Genomic DNA, 6,000 nt, shown 5'->3' with positions numbered 1-6,000 from the left:
TGTCCTTTGTAGGGACATGGATGCAGCTGGAAACCATCATTCTGAGCAAACTATTGCAAGGACAGAAAACCAAACACCGCATGTTCTCACTCATAGGTGAGAATTGAACAATGAGAACACTTGGACACATGGTGGGGAACATCACACACCAGGGCCTGTCGTGGGGTGAGGGGAGAGGAGAGGGATAGCATTAGGAGATATACCTAATGTAAATGACAAGTTAATGGGTGCAGCACACCAACATGGTACATGTATACATATGTAATAAATCTGCATGTTGTGCACATGTACCCTAGAACTTGAAGTATATATATAAAAAGTCTACCTCAGAGGGTTGTTGTGAGAATTAAATGAGAAAATACATAATATGCTCCTTGCACAGGACCTGGCTCAGTAGGTGCCCCAAAATAGTAATAGATCTTCATGGAAAATCACCCCAAGTTACCTGGGTCAAACTACCTAAGTCTTGGAGTTCTTCACTTTTGTATGTCAATTAAGAAACGTTAGGTGGTCAGTGAAGGAATCATAATACTTACGAATATAGCAAACTACTAACGTTCCTTCACATGCACTCAGGTATAACACAACACCCAATATTTAAGCACTGCATATGATCAGATAGTATGGTCTACAAGATAATTCATTCAGTGAAGTTTTCATGACTAATTTTAGGGCTCAGTATATGGTCTATTTTCAAAAGTGTTCCATATGCATATAGGAAGAGTGTGTATTCTTCCAATTGGGTGCAAATTATATATATGTGGGCATGTGTGTGTGTGTGTACGTGTGTATTTTAGATGTATATGTGTGTGTATATATATACCCATTATATTGAGCTTGTTAATCATGTTGTTCAAATCCTCTGTATCCTTATCCAGTTTTTGTTCATTTTACCTATCAATTTCTGAAAAAAAATCAGATTTTATAATTTCTGCTTTTAACTCTGCCAACTTTTGCCTTATACGTTTCAAACTTATGGTATTAAGCATATACAAGTTTAGAATTGTTATCTGAAAAAAAAAAACTGAACTGTTAATCATTACACAGTGATCCTGTTTATCCCCAATAATGGTTCTGCCTTAAAGTCTGTTTTGTCTGATATCAACATAGCCACATCAGTTTACTTCTGGCTAGTGTTTGCATAGTGTACCTATTCCAATCCTTTTTGTGTGCTTTATGTTCGTATGTTTTACTTTTCTCTCTTATACACAGCACATAGCTGGATTTTTATTTTCATCCATTGTGATAATCTAGGTCTTCACTGGTGAGTTTAGTCAACTCCTATTTATTGTACTCCTATTTATTGTAATAACTGAAGAGTTGGCTGCCATGATCAAAGAGCCCTTTAAAAAATTTCTGGGTTGTATGATGTAACTTGGTCACCCTAGTCAATTTCTAAATACTCTTTGCTTGTATTGACTCTCCTGTAGTAAGTTAGCAAAAACCCAAGGATCTTTATGAGTAAATTGAAGCTAATACTATACTGAAGATTTGTAGTTATTAGTACTGTTATGGGAGAAAGTCAATTAATGCAAGGAATGGTGCACACAGGCCTAATCCATTTGCTGTAAATCAATACATTGCACATTTCAATTGCTCTGTATTCGTACAGAATAGTGCATGGAACCGATTCATTAGAACTAAACTCTTCACAAGAAACAGACCAATTCTCTCAGACTCACTAGGGCATCTCCGCTAGCAAAATTTAAAAAGCAATCAAACTGAATAAGAAGTACTCTTTGCAGACACTTACATTGGGGAAGAACATGATTCTTGACAATTCAGAGTAAATGAAGTGCAAATTACTCTCTTATAATATAACTCAGAATTGAAGCTTAAATTGTGACTGAAAAAGAGCCCACAGTTTAATCAGAAAAATACATTTATTGATAATTCCCATGAGCTCCTATTTGATACATTTATATCATAGGATAACAAGTTCAAAACTATTGCCAAGTTATAAATATGGAATTTATGCAAAATTTGCATGTATTAAATTTTATTTTGAATCTGCATGTGTGCCTATATTTGAATATTTATAATATTCCAGAAAAAGCACAGTGGAATGTGCAAGACAGATTTATTTAGTGTAATGCTCTGAAATGTGTCAACGTCTTCAACACAGTTTTTAGAGGCAAAATGGCAGAAATAACAAATGGGATGCAATAAGACCAACTGAATAATCTGCAAAGTTCAATACCTAGTAAAATGAGAAAAGCTCTTTTGCCAACAAATATTTTACTAAAGTTTAGACAAATATTTATGTAAGCTTACAAGGACATTGTTTTAGGGGACATATATCATTAAGTGAATTATTCATTATCCTTTAATGGAAAAGGGGAAATTCCCATCTATACATTTCTTTTTAAACTCGGTGACTAAATACCTCATTTCGTGTGTCACGGAACGTCAATATTAGCTTTTCAACTGTGAAGCACGTTCTTTACACTGTCAAAACAACTTGTACCTATGGTGTAGTTTCAGCGGAGTTTCAACAATAAGATTATGCACCTCACTATATATGTATAGAGTGGTCCTTCAGATATTGGAATAGTTGGACAATGACATTTCTAATCAACTGCATTTATGGTTAACTGGGGGTAATACTCTTATGCAGTGAAACTTCTCTAGTAGGGGGCTGCTTAGCAAAGTGAACTCTCCTTTTCTGCTGGATGAGAGTAACATATACACTAACTGATCTAAGCTCTCAGTTATGGATGTTTAGAACTATAGCCCTTTACCAATCCCAAGATTTTAACTCTTCCAGCCAGGCCATCAGCCCTGGTGTTAACTCACTAAGAAAGAAGCTCATGGAGATCAAAGTCCAGACTATCTCGGATGGCTCTGGCTGAGCAGAATAAGCCTTATATTTCCAACTGTACCACTATTAACTTCCTGTTCCATATAATTTATAAATTAAAATTTATAGTTAATAAATGAGGAAGAAACAATAGCAATTCACTCAAGTAGCTCTATACCGTACTGGCATAAAAAGATTTCCACACATTGTGTGGGAGTATGATAACAGCCAGTTATCGAAAATCAGCAGGCAATGTCTGACTCATCACCTCTGCCTTTCAGTTTGAGGGTTTATTTGGGCTGAGGCTACTCTCCTCATTAAGGACTCCCAGGATATCAAGAAGCTAATGAAATAACCAGCCAGGAACCAAAAAAGTAGACCTGTGTGTAATTAATCACAGCTTAGTAAAACATTATTTTAAAAATTGTTAATGCTTATTGTTATTATATAAATAATGTAGACTAATAAAGAAAATTCAAAACCTTCAGAAAAGCAGAATAAGAAAACAAATCATTAATAGATCTATTAATATTCTAGTATTTTTTTCTTCCAGTCTCTGTCTTTTATGCTTAGATTTGGGAGGGGTAGGAGATGATTTCTCTCGCTCGCTCGCTCACTCTCTCCCTCTCTTTTTTTCTTTAACATAATTGTAGTCATACTGGGTCCATAATTTTCTATCTCTTTTCCTCTTAGCATTAAATCACTAGCAATTTTCCATGCTCTATCAAAGGACATTTAAGTGATTTTGTAATAATCCTTCAAGTGGATGTACTGAGATTTCTCGAACCATTCTTCTCCATGTAGATGTTCAGATTGTTTCCAATTTGTTGCACTTATAATAACTCCAGTTAGCCTCCTAGTATATGTTCTTATAGCATCCTGTACTTTCCCCCCATGGCACTTCATACAATTTTAAGTAATTGATAATTTGTTTTCTGTCTATCTTTCCCACTCCTATGAAGGCAGGGACCACATCTACCTGGTTCTTCCCCGTAACCCCAGCACATAGCACAGGGATAGCAGATACTCAATAAATGTTTGCTGAATAAATAAATAAATGAGTGAATGAATGAAAGCATGTATAAAAGTATGTTTTTCTGCAAAATCCCAGAAAAGAAATTATGGGTCATAGAAATAAATATTTTTATATTCTGTATTTATACTATTTATTTCCAAAAAGATCATTCAAGTTACATTCCCACCAACAATGTATGAGATTTTTGATATTTACCATGCCCTTGTCAGCACTGTCTACTTTTTTTGTTTGGTGGTGATGTATGTTGGGTTTTGCTTTGTTTGTTTGTTTGTTTTAATCAGGGTTAGACAGGCAAAAAAAGTATTCTATGTTTAAATGTGCATTTCTTTAGTACCAGTGAAATAAAACAGTTTTTTCATGTCTGCAAACTAGCTGGGGGTCCTATGTTGTATACTGTCTGGTCATGTCCTTTGATTCTCTAATCAATTCATAAGAGTTTTTTGTACAGTAAAGATTTCACCTTTGTGTCCGCTGTAATTGTGCACATTTTTACCAGTTTGAAACCTTTTCATTTTGGCTTTTTTTGACAGATAACCATATTTTATTCTTATGTAATCGTAACTACTGATCTTTTTTCCTTTATTCAAACATCCTTTTCCTTGGCTAAGAGTCCCGTATGTGATTTGCAGCTATCATTTAAATAACAATGCCAATTGTGAATTCAGATTAACTGGATTCACAGATTCCCACATAAAATGTACGACTGAGCCCAAACCTGCCCCAGAGCCCCAGCTGTCACCTCCTTATTAGGCCTGTCCACTAGAAATCTAGGCAACAAGAATCAGTCATGACTCCTTAGTACCCTCCAGTCCAAACTAGATCCCCTTCTCAACCTCTCCGTTTTGATGGCAGGTACCACCTACATTCCAGACTAGATATCAGGGAGATAGCTTTACCTAGACTTCGACCTTTATTTACTTTCATGGTTTTTTTGTTTTTTTGTTTTTTTTTTTTTTGCACTCTTTCCATCCAAGAGCTTCTCATACTTACTGGGGTTGCTCATTGCCATTCAAGTGCTCCACAGTGGAGCCTAACCCCATCTACTTCCCTAACCATTATTTCTCCAAACATGAATCTTTTGGGTCTGGCCAGACCTGCCTAGGTGAGGTTGCTGGACCTCAAAAGGTCATGAGGACTCCATGCCCACCCACAATGCCTCCTTTCTAATTAATACAACTCTCCTACTCCCAGAGGCCTTCTCAAAAGGATGTCTCCTTTTTCTGGCCTGTTCCTCATACTTTAGAAAGGAAAGGGCCCTGGAAATCATCTCTTTTAAATATCCCATTTTATAGATAAGACACTAAGACCAAGGGAGGGGAAAGGGCTTGTCCAAAATCTAAACTTCCTCTCCCAGCACCTGTCTACACTACACAGTCCAGCACCTCATATGCTAATCTTTATGGACTTGAGGCTGAAGATGGTTATCTTGGCTTTTTTGGTTTCATCTTGGCTCTAATCTCCCCCCAGCTGCTAGCACCATGCCAGAGACACGATAGTTACTCCATCTGCTTTGCCGATTAGACCCAAACTACAACATAACAGATGGACTTTTCTCTATTTTTTGTATATTCTGGTAAATGTATGACATTTTAAAGACATTACTGATTTTCAAATTGTTTTCAAACAAAATCCATTTTTAATTAAATATCTAAAGTACCAAATTGTTCTGTTCTACCATAAGCTCTGTGAGACAGAGAATGATGTCTCTTCCCTGGAATATAATGAACAGTTTCACAAAATCTTGTTTAATGAATGACAGAAAAAAAGGGATGGCTATTCTTTTAATGTCATTTCATACTACCTCAGTTGATGACTCATATCCATAAAAGACAAGCTCTAGTATTTTAATTGCCACATAGCACAGATCTAAAATTATTATTAAGTGATATTAATTCTGAATAGCCTTTTGCACTACCTGAGAACTTACAGCTTTGTCAGGACTCCAACACCATGTTTGACATCCATGCAAAGATGCTAATTAATACTACCGGCATCTACTACATTTACATCATACTACATCTACATCTGTAGATATTGTAATGGTAGATTTTGCCCCCTCTTCTATGAAATAGGTAAGATGGTACCACGGCTCTCAAAGACAGCTGAAGAAATGTATCCTCAGCTAAGTAAAGCTGACAGCCCAACAGCTTACAGCCTGATGAAT

The 6,000-nt window shown here is 36.1% G+C and overlaps 1 protein-coding gene across 2 annotated transcripts in view; it reads right to left on the bottom strand.

The window, feature by feature from the left end:
• The window catches only part of HS6ST2 (heparan sulfate 6-O-sulfotransferase 2), a 345,910-nt gene that overhangs the window by 330,914 nt on the left and 8,996 nt on the right, over positions 1–6,000 (bottom strand). The gene's annotated exons all lie outside the window — the stretch shown is intronic.

Source organism: Mandrillus leucophaeus, unplaced genomic scaffold (genome assembly GCF_000951045.1).
Source record: "Mandrillus leucophaeus isolate KB7577 unplaced genomic scaffold, Mleu.le_1.0 Scaffold339, whole genome shotgun sequence".
Classification (NCBI taxonomy): domain Eukaryota; kingdom Metazoa; phylum Chordata; class Mammalia; order Primates; family Cercopithecidae; genus Mandrillus; species Mandrillus leucophaeus.
The sequence above is the reverse complement of the archived record's forward strand: the minus strand, read 5'-3'. Positions and strand labels throughout refer to the sequence as shown.